Here is a 14,915-nt window from a genome sequence, read left to right on the forward strand (position 1 = left end):
AGGCAACCAGGCCTCCTGCTTGATCCAGCTCCGTGGCTGCTGGCCACCATCTTGGCTGGGTTAACTTGCATAGAGTCGCTCTGATTGGCTGGTGGGCATGGCGTGGGGTGTAGCGAAGGTACGGTCAATTAGCATCTTTGTCTTTTGTTAGTGTGGGTTAGTTTCAGGTGTACAGCATTATGATTAGATAATCACATACTTTACAAAGTGTTCCCCCTAATATTTTCAGTAACCAACTAGGAAGGAGAATTGGGGTACTCAATGATACAGGTAAAGGGATTGAAAAGAACTGATTAGCAATATGGGCAGGTGTCTGATTTTAATTAATAAATCTTAAATGGATTATATGCTTCCTAAACCTGAGAAAGAGTATTGATCCCAGGTTTTCTGGAGATTTGCTTTCAGAGATTGGTTTTACCAAGCAACCCAAGGTCATCTTTACAAATGCATTTTCAAATTGTTTGTTACATCTCTGCTTTCATGATTTGAACTGACTCAAGGAAATTATGATGATCTCACTGACAGTAAGCCAGATAGATAATACCAGTTTCAGAGTGTAAGCTAATAAGTCCTTTATTAGTAGAGGTGAACTTGAGTAGTTGCAAAACTATATATTTCCAAATAGCTTGCTATATACCTAAGGCTGTGCATGAGCCCAAGCAATAATGTCCATTCCTGAGACAACTTATCAGGAAAGTGAATGAAGCCATTGCACATCCTGAGGACGTTCCCAGTATATTTGCAGTACTCATTTTGCACTTTGACAACTTAGAGGGCTTTTGGAATGCTTCCCCAATTGGCAACGACTAGAAAAAATGTAGCTCAGTTGTTAGGAAAAATTTGACTACCCTAGAGAGGACAAAGAGCAGATAATGGTAATCAAAGGGTCTCTTTTTTCTGCACATGCTGGTGCAATTGTTAAACTAGAAAAGAAACAAAAGAAGCAGATCTCCAAGAGCTCCTTATCCTAACAGATAAAGAGCCTATTCTGAAACAAAAGTAGAAGAGAGGCATTCCATTGTTTTCTAAGGAAGAGAGAGGATTGATAAGATTTTCTGTTACCATAAATTTAGCTGGGTGGTATTTTCTAAAATCAAAAAGTATTTTCAAATTCCTAAGGAAGAGAAAAAAAAAAAACAAGGATTTTTTAAAGAGATAATGTATATAGGCTATGAGGCCTACATTCTACTTCCTTTAATATGAAAGATATTGATCTCCTTTTACTTAATTTAAATACAATTAAAATAAGTGAATCCTGTTTCTAAATATCTCAGCAACCAAAAACTAAGCCAAGTTTTTGTCCCAGCAAAGTTAAACTTATGATTTAGCCAATTAGATTTTTGTCTAGATATAAAACACAGTATAAATAGTTCTACTTCCCTAACTTAATAAAAAAAAAAAGCAAGATAAGTATCATGAAAACCCAGAGATATAAAATTCTGAAATCCATTCTGTCTTGACATCATTTCTCCTATATATACAAGCCCATACACTAAACATTAATTTCTATCAGGAAGTGTGAAATTTATATTTCTAATGATATGCAATAAATTTCTCAGCCATAATGAGAAATAAGGAATAAATTTGGTATCAAACTATTGAAAGGAATGTCCCTAGAACAACAAAAATATAAATAACAACAAATAAATAAATTATTTCACTAACTTTTGATGGAGTGGTATACAAGGAAACAGTCATCAGAGAACAACTCAGAATCATACTAAGCTGAACCTCAAAATGAATTTATGAGCTTAGCAACGAAGGAGGAAATAGAGAATAATTCATCAAGGTTTCTAATAATCATAATTTATAGAGTCACATAATTTTATATATAGAAAAATTATGTACTTCCTCATTTGCACGAGAAAAGACCAATCAGGGACTAGGGGTGGGGACTTCAGTCCATATTAGCCAGCTCCCCCTAGCCTTGGGAGTACACTTTCCCTTTCTACCCAAGCTCCTCCCTGGTTGAGCTGAAACATCTAAGAAGATGTCTCACTACAGGAGTAGAACACACCAGTGCAGGACAGAGCAGACTGGCAGGGTGGTATTTAGAAAAGCTAAAGTTAAACTTAAATTGATGTGTACTCCATACTTGACTCTAGAAGTGACAATTAATAACAAACACTTATTGAGGATTTATATTCCAGGCACTGCCATGATGATTTTATATATGTAAAGTCATCAATACTATTTTTTTATTATTTTTAACTTTTTATTTTTTTATAACCCTATGAAGTAAATATTATTATTAGCCCATTTTATAGATCAAGAAACTACAACACAATGTGGTTAAGAAGTGGTATTCAAACCAAGGAAGATTCAGACTACAAGAGCCTACACTCTCCTTCCATTGCCTCTCAATTTAAGTTTATTGAATCTCAAACTCTTCAAATCTGATATAACAAAAATACCACTTACTTCCTTGTTCTGAGGCCAACATTTGAAGTTATTTTGATAAGGATTTAAGTTACAAAGATATAGGGCAATATTGATATCCAGATCTTTAGCATAACAATATTCATTATGTTGGCTAGCAGAAATCTCTGATCAAATCTACATTCTTTGTTGTAACAAGACTAGAGTTGTGAGAGAGGAAGGAGAAAAGTGAGAGAAAGAAGGAAAGAGAGTGCAGGATTAATAAAATATGCACATTCTCTGAATATTCCAGAGAATTTTCTAAAGAGTCACAGCTAGAGGGAGAGTCACAAGAAGGATAAATTCTGTAAAAACATGTAGTGACATGTGTAAATGCCCATAATACATTAATTTTTAAATAATAAAAACTTGTACAATATTATCCTAATGTGAAAGAACACATAGAACACCGTAAGCCTGGACAAGTGGAATAATGTGCACTAAGTTGCTATGTGATTGTATTTCACTTTAAGCCATGATGGAATAACAGGACCAGGCTTTACTCTGCTGCCTTAACCAAGTAGAAACTAGACAAAACAAACAAACAAACAAAAACACTGTTTTCAAACATTTGAAAATAGGCAGTGCAAAAAAATGATCCCTTAAAAAAAAAAGATAAACAAATGAGGTTAGTTCTGTGAATGCCCCCAGATCAATACCTGAAGAGTTGCCAGGTATCAGTGAAAAATAAAAAGAGGAAGCAAAATATAGTCTAGCATTCTTACTTATTGGAGGTGGCAGAGCTCAGAATTTAGGGAGACTAAGGTAGACAGAATTTATAGGTCAGAGTAATGAAAAGGTGGGAGCTACATTAAATGAAAACTACAGATGGTTGTGGGAACCAATTCAACCCCAACAGGAATCCCCAATTTGGGATGTGTTGAAGAAGGAAACTTAATTAAGTACAAAACACCTAAAGTGTGACACAGCATGGCTGTAAAAACAGCACAGCTGTGAGTCTCCTGACCCTGTGACCAGGCCCTTCTCTTGCTAGACAGCTCTGCTCTGCTCCTCCAGGATCTGTTCAACTTCAAGCTATTGTGCCCTCTGCTGGTATGCTCCATTCTGTGCCAGTCTGCTCTGTCCTGCACTGGTGTGCTCTACTCCTGTAGTGAGACATCTTCTTAGATGTTTCAGCTCAACCAGGGAGGAGCTTGGGTAGAAAGGGAAAGTGTACTCCCAAGGCTAGGGGGAGCTGGCTAATATGGACTGAAGTTCCCACCCCTAGTCCCTGATTGGTCTTTTCTCATGCAAATGAGGATCCAAATCCTTGCAGTTTGACTGGTCCAAGAGGCACTGTTCTGATTAGTCAGAATAGAGCTGCTCTGGTTAGCCAGAGCTGCACAGCTCTGATTGGATGGGGAAAGCCTCAGTCCTATTGGTTGAAATAGGATTCCAGGAACTCATCTACAATAGCTGGCACAAGTGGTAGAAACACAGTGCAGGCAGGCAGTTCAGTGCACAGGCAGACAGATGATTTTCTGCAGGCCTCTACCTAAAGTGTGATTTGTGTAAGAGGCCCTATGTAGAAATGGCTGCAAGAATTTTTTTTTTTATTTGAGCCCAGTTAGACACTAGACACCCTTCTTAGTAGGTGTCTTTTTTCTCAGAGTTCACACCTTGAATTATTGGCTCAGTACTATCTACAAATGCACATAGGAAAATTACCCAGACCAGAGAAAGAGCCATGAACAAGCATACAGAACTTGGGTAGTGCCCTAGGGATGGCTGGAGGCAGAGCCGGATCTCCTTGCCCAACAGTGGCAAGGTCTGGCTCACTGTCTGCCATACACCTGTGCCATCCTTGACCTGCCAGGCAGCCCGGCCACCATGGCTCTTTTGGTGCTGGGCATGGTTATGACAGTGCTCAGTCATTTACTGCTTTACATGAAACTGCTCATTGAGGTAGGTTATGAGCTGATGCCTCCTACCATTGAGACCTATGTGTTGGGGAGGAAGCTCCTCTTTCCAATGAATTTCTTTACCTTGCCAAGGAAATTGTTCAAGTGGATGGAAAGATAGGGCTGCTCCAGACCTGAGTCCCCAGTTGATGTCCAACACCCTCTCCACTGTGACATGGGGAAGCATGAAAAACATTTTTCCTCCCAAAGAGATCATGCAGAATTCTAACAAGGATGACATGAAGACTTCTCTGAGCAAAGTGGTGAAGGAGACCTCCTAGGAGATGATTATGCAGGCTGTAAAAGAATTCACAACTGAGAGAAGAAATAGATGCAGAGAGAAAATTTATTTTACTTTCCCTGAAAGGTAAGGGCTAGTGCATTACTAATCATTTCAAGGACAAGTAATAAACAGTGGCCTGATCTTTTAAAAGGTAATGGCTACTGTTGCTATGTGACAAGGAAAGGAGGGGGATTTGGGGTTGAAACAGTCTTGCAGATGTCCTAGAGAAGTGTTTTATCAGTATTTTTCACAAGCCTATAAAACATGCTTATAGTAAAAGTTATGAAGAGTTCAAAAGAGGCTTATTGGAGTTGGGGGGAGGAGTTTCTATTAACTAGAGACTCCTTGATTCAAATTATCCTTGAGTTGCAAAAATATCAAAGAGGAGAGGTATACAAGAATGTAACCTTGATTTTAGTCTTGCAATATGTTTATATAATGTATCATGCTTATTGATTTGCAAATATTATAACAGTTTTGCATCCCAGGAATAAATCCCACGGGGTCATGATATATGATCTTTTTAACGTATTGCTGGATCTGATTTGCTAATATTTGGTTGAGGATTTTAGCATCAATGTTCATCAGGGATATTGGCCTGTAATTCTCTTTCTTTGTAGTGGCTTTATCTGATTTTAGAATTAGGGTAATGCTGGTCTCATAGAAATATCTTGGAAGTGTTTCTTCCTCTTGAATTTTTTGGAATAGTTTGAGGAGGGTAGGTGTTCTTTGACTGTTTGATTAACTCCCCTGTAAAGCCTTCCAGACCAGGATTTTTGATTGCAGGGAGTTTTATTACTGCTTCAATTTCATCAGTAGTTATCAGCTTATTCAGGATTTCTGATCCTTCCTGATTGAGTTTTAGAAGATTGTATTTTCCTAGGAATATGTCCATTTTGTCCAGGTTGTCCAGTTTGTTGGAATAAAATCATTTATAGTGTTTTTGTACTATCCTTTGTATTTCTGTGGGGTCAGTTGTTATTTCACCTGTTTCATTTCTGCTTTTGTTTATTTAGGTCCTTTTTTGCTTCTTGGTGAGTCTGGATAGAGCTTCACCAATCTTGTTTATCCTTTCAAAGAATATACTGTGTTCATTGATTGGTAGAATCAGCATCATTTAAATGTTCATACTACCTAAAGCAATCTATAGATTCAGTGCAATCCCTATTAAAATACCAACAGCACATTTCAGAGACCTAGAACAAAAACCATAATTTTTTTTATGGAGTCAAAAAACACTCTGAATAGCTGCAGCAATCTTGAGAAAGAAGAACAAAGTTGGAGGGATCACAATACCAGGCATCAAGTAATACTACAAAGCATTGTACTCAAAATAGCCTGGTAATGGCACAGAACAAGCATATAAATCAATGTAACAGAAGAGAGGATCCAGAAGTAGAACCATGCCATTATGCTCAATTAATATTTGACAAAGAAGGCAAGAGCATACAATGGAGTAAAGACAGTCTATTCAGCCCTAACTGGTTTGGCTCAGTGGATAGAGCATCGGCCTGCAGACTGAAAGGTCCCAGGTTTGATTCCGGCCAAGGGCATGTACCTTGGTTGCAGGCACATCCCCAGTTGGGGGTGGGCAGGAGGCAGCTGATCGATGTTTCTCTCTCATCAATGTTTCTAACTCTCTATCCCTTCCTCTCTGTGAAAAATCAATAAAATATATATTTTAGAAAAAGACAGTCTATTCAATAAATGGTGTTGGAAAAATTGGAGAAGTACATGCAAAAATAAATGAAATTAGACCATCATCTTACACCAGTGATGGCTAACCTTTTGAGCTCAGCGTTCAGCATTTTGAAAAGACCTAACTTAACTCTGGTGCCGTGTCACATATTAAAATTTTTTGATATTTGCAACCATAGTAAAACAAAGACTTATATATTTTTTATATTTATTTTATATATTTAAATGCCATTTAACAAAAGGAAAAATCAACCAAAAAAATGACTTCGCGTGTCACCTCTGACACGCGTGTCATAGTTCGCCATCACTGTCTTACACCATACAAAAGAATGAAATCAAAATGGGTAGAAGACTCAAATGTACGACATTAAACCATAAAAATCTTAGAAGAAATCATAGACAGTAAAATCTCAGATATCTCTCATAGCAATATGTTTAACCATACATCTCCTAGGACAATGGGAACTAAGGAGAAAATAAACAAATGAGACCACAACAAAATAAAAAGCGTTTTCACAGCAAAAGAAACTATAAACAAAATAACTCCCACTGCATGGAAGAACATATTTGCCAATGATACATTCAACCCTAGTATACTGCTGGTGGGAATGCAAACTTGTGTAACCTCTGTGGAAAACAGTATGGAGTTTCTTCAAAAAATTAAAAATGGAACTCCCATTTGACCCAGCGATCCCACATCTAGGAATATATCCTAAGAAATCATAAAAAATACATGCACCCCTATGTTCATAGCAGTGCAGTTTAAAACAGCTAAGTTTTAGAAACAGCTTAAGTGCCCATCAGCAGGTAAGTGGATAAAAAAATCTGTGTTATATTTACACAATGGAATATTATGCAGCTGTAAAAAAGAAAGAACTCTTACCATTTGCGAGAGCATGGGTGGACCTGGGGAGTATTATGCTAAACAAAATAAGCTAGTCAGAGAAAGATAAGTATCACATGATCTCACTCATATGTGGAATCTAATGAACAAAATTAACTGACAAACAAAATAGATGCAGAGACATATAAACATGAAACAGACTTTCGAACCTCAGAGGGAAGGCAGGGGAGGGTGGGTAGGTGGGAAGAGATGAACCAAAGAACTTGTATGCATGTGTGCATAACCCATGGACACAGACAATAGGGTGGTAAAGGTCCGGAGTTGGGGATAGGGGTAAGCTAGAAGAGGTCAATGAGGAGAAAGAGGGACATATATAATATTCTCAACAATAAAGATTTTAAAAAATAAATAATTAAATTTTTAAAAGAATGTAGCCTTGAAAATAACTTGTCTTGTATTTTGAACAAAAGAGCTGTTTGAATCAGAGGAGCTAACAATATTGCGGTTTAATTACCAGGTGCTTTTCATAAATTGTGGAAGGCGACAGCAAGGAAAAAGAGGCCTTTTTCTTGTCCTCACACTCACAATCTCAATGTGCTTTAGGGTCCAATCTGTATTATAGGAGGCCAAGTACAGTGGTTTGCTGAGCTCCACTGGGAACATTTACAAAAAGGAGGGGCTGCTGGGACATGATATCAGCTTCATCCCTCACCTTCTGTGAATTATGGTTTTCTTGTGGGGCCTGTAACCTGTTGGCCCACTTCATTAATGCCTACCTGGTGGATGACCATATAAGTGAAACCTAGGAAGGGGGGTGGGGTTGGCGGCTGGGAAACCCCCAGAACCAAGGTTTCAAGTTTAGCCAGGCTCTGGCCATCTGGAGCTATGCCAATTTTTTTATGGTAATTGCAGTGAGTGTGCTGACCTACCTTTTACTGCTGGTTGATCATCTCAGGGCTTTGAACAACTGTGGGCTGTAAGCTGAGCTCCCCCCTACTCCCCAGTGTTCAAATCCTGGATCCAAGGCTGGAAGTACCTGAGTGTGTGGAGTTAGCTTTGCCTTGGATGTCCTAAAACAAGGTGTCTCAGCCTGGCTGCTGTAGGTGAGACAACTCCAACCCAGCAACACCTAGATGTGCCCCAGCCCTGATGGTCTTCTGTGTCCATGTTTGCCATGTCTTTGTCCAGAAGTAGGAGATGGGTGGAGGTGTGGCTATAACCAGTGGCTTGATCAGTCACCTGTTAGACCTGGAGAAGGTGGATCAAGGATAGAGAAATGGAATAGAATCCCCTTATCTCATAGAATTTTTGAGTCTGCTTTGTGCATGGGGCCTGTGGAGTACCAGGTTGTATGGGAAGAGGCTAATAATGTCAGATCCCACTCCCACTCATTCCCAAATCAGTCCTATTACTCATCCTGCAGATCAACTGGGAGCACCACTCTGTTGCTTGTAAGTAGGGTGTGATCCTCTTTCATGAGACCACCATCATGTCAGGCCTGTACTAGGAATCTATTGCTAGTTTCTGCCTTTATTTTTCTCAACACTATTTTTAATATGAAGGCAGAACCTTCTGAGTGGGAAATCATATGACTACACAGAGTGTGTCCACTCATTAAGTGCTCACAGGTTTAATGGTGATGCCTCATGTTCCAGATCTGGTTACCTGTGCTGTTGTGAACACTGTCTCTAGCCCTGCCCAGTTTAAAAGATCTTGATAAGACTTGACCCTTTCTCCCTCAAATAAATGTATTAGTGGTGATTTGTGGGGGAAGGGGGAGAAATAGTAAATAGAACAATCCCTAGAGCACACATGAATCCAGAAATAGTTCATATTTGCATAGTCATAGCCCAAAATTATATAATATATGAGCTATCAAGTACATTCTGTGAAATGTATTGCCTTGGTAACGGGGACAAATTAGCCCAGACAAAGGCTATTCCAGGCTTACCTAAAAACAGTAATAATCCTTAAAAGAATAAAGTTGATTCCAAGTATCAAAACTAAGTCCCAAATATTTAAAGAAGTACAAAAAATATCCAATACCCAACAGCATCAAAACAAAAATAACCAGCCATTCAAAGAAACAAAAAGAAATAGATAGTAGACTGACCAGAAGTGACACACGATAGATTTGTAGGCAAATACATTAGCATAGCTGTTTAAATATATTCCATACGCTCAAGAAGGTAGAAAAAGAATGCACGATAAGGATAAAAATGGACAATGTAAAAATATACAAATAGAACTTTTAGTGATGAAAACTAAAATATTTTGATTGAAAAATATTGTCTGAGAGCAACAATATATTAAGTTATGCAGAATTAAAAAAACAGTGAACTGAAAGACATAGAAAGCAAAGTATCCAAAATATAATACAGAAAAAAATGGAAATATAAGAACAGAACATTAGTAATATTTAGAACAATATCAACTGGCCTCATATATGTGTAATTTCATTCTTAAGGGAAGGTGAAGAAATCAGGAAATAAAAACAATTTTAAAAATTTGATGAAAAAATATAATCCCAGAATTCAATAAAAAAAGTGTACTTGAATAGAAAAATGTAAAAACGACACCAAAGCACATTATAATCAATTTTTTAAAAAAATAGTAATAAAACAATAAAATAGTAATAAAAAATAGTAAAAAAACAGTAATAATGAGAAATAGTTGCAACCAGAGATAAAAACATCAAATTATATACAAATAAAGTTTAAAATAATAAGAAAATAATAAGTATTAAAGCAGAGCTCAATAAAAGTAAAAAACATAAAATAATTACAGAAAATCATATAAACCAAAAGCTAGTTCTTTTAAAAAATCAATAAAATGAAAAAGTCTCTAGACATGTTAAGAAAAGAAAGGGAGAAATACAAATTATTAATATCGAAAATGAAAGAAGGGAATGCTAAAGACCCTATGGAAATTAAGATGAAGTGGACCAATTATTGGCAAGACGCAACTGGCCAATACTGCATAACAAGAAATAGAAGATCTTTGCCCCAGCTGGGTAGTTCACCTGGTTATTGTCATCCTGATTTGCCAAGGTAGTGGTTTTAATCTCTGGGCAGGGCATAATACAAGAGCCGACCAATGAATGCATAAATAAGGGAAACAACAAATTGTTGTTTCTCTCGCTCTCTCTCTCTCTCTCTCTCTCTCTCTCTCTTCCTTTCTCTATTACCAATAAATTTTAAAAAAGGAGGGAATAGAAGATCTAAATAGGCCTATATATTAAAGTTAATAAACCAATAATTAATAACCTTCCAGAAAAGAAAGCACCAGTCCTAGGTGGATTCACTGGTGAATTCTGCCAACATTTTTTTTTTACAAAATAAATTTATTACCAGATTGTAAATACAAAATAATTAGTCATTTACATAAAATAAACATAAATATTTCAGGAAAAATATTTTAAATATAATATTTCATACAATAAACATTGGAATTTCAAGAAAAAAGATTTAAAATATAATAATATTACCAAAACTGTACTAACATAGTATAACATCACAAAAGTTGTAGGAAATATTAAAAATCAACAATTCATAACATTTCCTCTATTGTATTCTAAAATACTTTTTTCCTCTGGCTCTATTTTTGTTCATCAGTTTATGTTGTTCATTATATTCCACAAATGAGTGAGATCATGTGATATTGATCTTTCTCTGACTGGCTTATTTTGCTTAGCATTTTCCACAGTGGGTGCACCAGCCTGCATTCCCACCTGCAGTGCACAAGGATCCCTTTTTCTCCGCATCCTCACCATCACTTGTCTTTTGTTGATTTGTTGATGATAACCATTTTTGATAGGTGTGAGATGGCATGTTATTGTCATTTTGATTTTCATCTCTCAGATGATTAGTGACTTTGAGCATGTTTTCATATGTCTCTTGACCTTCTATATGTCCTCTTTCAAAAAGTGTTTATTTAGATCATTGACAATTTTTTAAAAATATATTTTATTGATTTTTCATAGAGAGGAAGGTGGAGGCATAGAGAGTTAGAAACAGCGACAAGAGAGAAACATTAATCAGCTGCCTCCTGCAGGTTCCCTACTGGGGATGTGCCCGCAACCAAGGTACATGTGCTTGACCAAAATCAAACCTGGGACCCTTCAGTCCGCAGGCCAATGCTGTATCCACTGAGCCAAACCAGTTTTTTGTGATTGGATTGTTTATCTTCCTTTTGTTAAGTTGTACGAGTTCCCTGGAAATTTTGGAGATTAAACCCTTATCAGCGATAACATTGGCAAATATGTACTCCCATGCAGTGGGCTTTCTTGTGCTTTTGTTTGTTTGTTTGTTTTTGTTTTGTTTTGTTTTGTTAATGGTTTTTTTAGCTGTGAAGAAGTTTTTATTTTTATGTAGTACCATTTGTTTATTTTCTCCTTAGTTTCCATTGCCCTACCAGCTGTATTGGTAAAGATATTTCTATGACATATGTCTGATATTTTGTTGCCTTTGGAGTCTTCTAAGATTTTTATGGTTTCCCGTCTTACATTTAAGTCCTTTATCCATTTTGAGTTTATATTTGTGTATGGGTGTAAGTTGGTGGTCTAGTTTCATTTTTTTAAATGTATCTGTCCAATTTTCCCAACACCATTTATTCAAGAGACTGTCTTGATTCCATTGCATACTCTTTCTTCCTTTGTCAAATATTAATGAGCATATTGGGCTTGGGTCCATTTCTGGGTTCCCTGTTCTGTTCCATTGGTCTATATGTCTGTTCTTGTGCCAGTACCATGCTGTTTTGAGAACAGTGGCTTTGTGATACAGCTTGATATCTGGTATTATGGTCCTTCCAACTTTGTTCTTCTTTCTCAGGCTTGCTGCGGCTATTTGGGGTCTTTTTTTATTTTAGATGAATTTTTGGAGAGTTTGTTCTAGGTCTGTGAAATATGCCGTTGGTATCTTCATGGGGATTGCATTGAATTTATACATTGTATTGGGTAATATCGACATTTTAATAATGGTGATTCTACCAATCTATGAACATGGTATATTCTTCCATTTGTTTATGTCTTTCTCTATCTCTTTTTTCAATGTCCTGCAGTTTTCTGAGTACAGGTCTTTTACCTCCTTAGTTAAGTTTATATCGAGGTATCTTAATTTTTTGTTGCAATAGTAAATGGGATTGTTTTTTAGTTTCTCTTTCTGTGAGTTCATTATCTATATAATGAAAGCACAGCAACCATTATGGTGGAACAACCAGACAATCAGAACGACTGGACGATCAGAACAACCAGTCACTATGACTTGCACTGACCACGAAGGGACAGACACTCAATGCAGGAGCTGGCCCTTGGTGGTCAGTGCGCTCCCACAATTAAGAAGCGAGCAAGAGCGTCCTTAGGAGCAGGCAGGTGCATGGTTAGGAGTGAGGGGTCCTGGATTGTGAGAGGGATGTCTTACTGCTGGTTTGGACGTGATTGGGTCTAAACTGGCAGTTGGACATCCCCTGAGGGGTCCCGGGTTGCAAGAGAGGGTACAGGCTGAGCTGAGGGTCACTCCTCATGCTGGAATTTCATGCATGGGACTCTAGTAGGTGTATAAAAAAGCCATAGATTTCTGGACATTAATTTTGCATCATACTACATTGCTGAATTCACTTATTAAGGTTAGTAGTTTTTTTATGGAGTCTTCTACATACAATATCATGTCATCTGCGAATAATGATTCTTTTATTTCTCCTTTTCCAATTTGAATGCCTTTTATTTCTTCTTGTCTGATTGCTATGACTAGCACTTTCAGTTCTATGTTGAACAGGAGTGGTGAAAGTGGGCATCCCTGTCTTTTTCCTACTCTTAGGGCAAATGGTTTTAGTTTTTGCCCATTGAGTATGATGTTGGCTGTAGGTTTGTCATATATGGCCTTTATCATGTTGAGATATGCTCCCTCTATTCCCACTTAGATGAAAGTTTTTTTTCAAAAATGTGTGTTGGATTTTGTTGAATTCTTTCTCTGTGTCTATTGATATGATCATGTGATTTTTGTTTTTCAATTTGTTTCTGTGATGTATCACGTTTATTGATTTGCAAATATTGTACCAGACCTTCATCACTGGAGTAAATCCCACTTGATTGTGGTGTATGATCCTTTTAAAAGATTGCTGGATGTGATTTGCTAATATTTTGTTGAGGATTTTAGCATCTATGTTCATCAGGGATATTGGGCTGTAATTCTCTTTCTTTATAGTGTCTCTATCTGGTTGTGGAATTAAGATAACGCTGGCCTCACAAAAAGAGTTTGGAAGTGTTCCTTCCTCTTGGATTTTCTGAAATAGTCAGAGGAGGACAGGTTTGAGTTCGTCCTTGAATGTTGGGTAAAAACTCCCCTGTGAAGCCATCTGGACCTGGACTTTTGTTTGGTGGGAGTTTTTTTGTTTGTTTGTTTGTTTGTTTTTATTACTTCTTCTATTTCATCAGTTGTTATTGGCCTATTCAGGTTATCTGATTCCTTCAGGTTCAGTTTTGAGAGATTATATTTTCCTAGGAATTTGTCTATTTCATCCACATTGTTCAGCTTGTTGGCATATAGTTGTTCATAGTATTTTCTTACAATCGCTTGTATTTCTGTGGTGTCAGTGGTTACTTTTCCACTTTTGTTTCTGATTTTATTTATTTGTGTCCTCTCTCTTTGTTTCTTGATGAGTCTGGCTAATGGTTTATCAATTTTATTTATTTTTCAATGAACCAGCTCGTGGTTTCATTAATTTTTTGTATTGCTTTTTTAGTCTCTATGTTATTTATTTCTGCTCTGATATTTATTATTTCCTTCCTTCTACTTACTCTGGGCTTTTCTTGTTGTTCTCTTTCTAGTTCTTTAAGTTGTAGGATTAAATAGTTTATTGCTGATTTTTCTTTTATTTTGATATATGCCTGTCGTGCTATGAATTTCATTCTCAGGACTGCTTTTGTGGTGTCCCAGAGATTTTGGGTTGTTGTGTGTTAATTTTCATTTGTTTCCTGGAAGTTTTTATTTATTTTTTAATCTCCTTGGTAAAGCATTCATTGCTTAATGACATGATATTTAGCCATCATGTGTTTGAATGTTTGGGGTGTTTTTACTGTAGGTGATTTCTAATTTCATTTCACCACAATCTGAGAATATGCTTGTGATAATTTCAAACTTCTTGAACTTGTAGAGACTTGTTTTGTTTCCTAACATGTGGTCTATCTTTGTGAGTGTTCCATATGCACTTGAGAAGAATGTATATTATGCTGTGTTGGGATGATATGTTCTATAGATGTCAATTAAATCCATCTGATCCAGTGTGTCCTGTAGAGTTTCTATTTACTTCTTAAAATTTTGTCTGGAAGATTGATCCAGAGAAGTCAAATGGTTGTGAAATTTCCCTGCTCTGACTGCATTGATGTTGATCTCTCTGTTAAAGCCCTCCAGAAGTTTTTTTTATATATATATTTAGGTGCTCCTATATTGGGTGCATATATGTTTACCAGGGTTAGAGCCTCTTGTTGAATTGTTTCCTTTAGTATTATGTAGTGTCCTTTGTTGTCTCTTGTGATAGCTTTCATTTTTAAAGTCTATTTTGTCAAATATGAGTATTGCTACTGCAGATTTTTTTTAAGCATTTCATATAATACTGGTTTGGTGGTGATGCACTCCTTCAGCTTTTCCTTATCTGTGAAGCTCTTTATCTGACCTTCAATTCTGAATGATAGCTTTGCTGGATAAAGTAATCTTGGTTGTAGGTTCTTGGCATTAATCACTTTGAATATTTCTTGCCACTCCCTTCTGGCCTGCAC

At 36.8% G+C, this 14,915-nt stretch overlaps 1 pseudogene; it reads left to right on the forward strand.

The window, feature by feature from the left end:
* The first annotated feature begins 4,248 nt into the window (after nucleotides 1–4,248).
* LOC102754741 lies at nucleotides 4,249–8,198 on the forward strand (annotated as a pseudogene).
* The last annotated feature ends 6,717 nt before the right edge of the window (nucleotides 8,199–14,915 follow it).

Source organism: Myotis davidii, unplaced genomic scaffold, assembly GCF_000327345.1.
Source record: "Myotis davidii unplaced genomic scaffold, ASM32734v1 scaffold911, whole genome shotgun sequence".
Lineage (NCBI taxonomy): Eukaryota > Metazoa > Chordata > Mammalia > Chiroptera > Vespertilionidae > Myotis > Myotis davidii.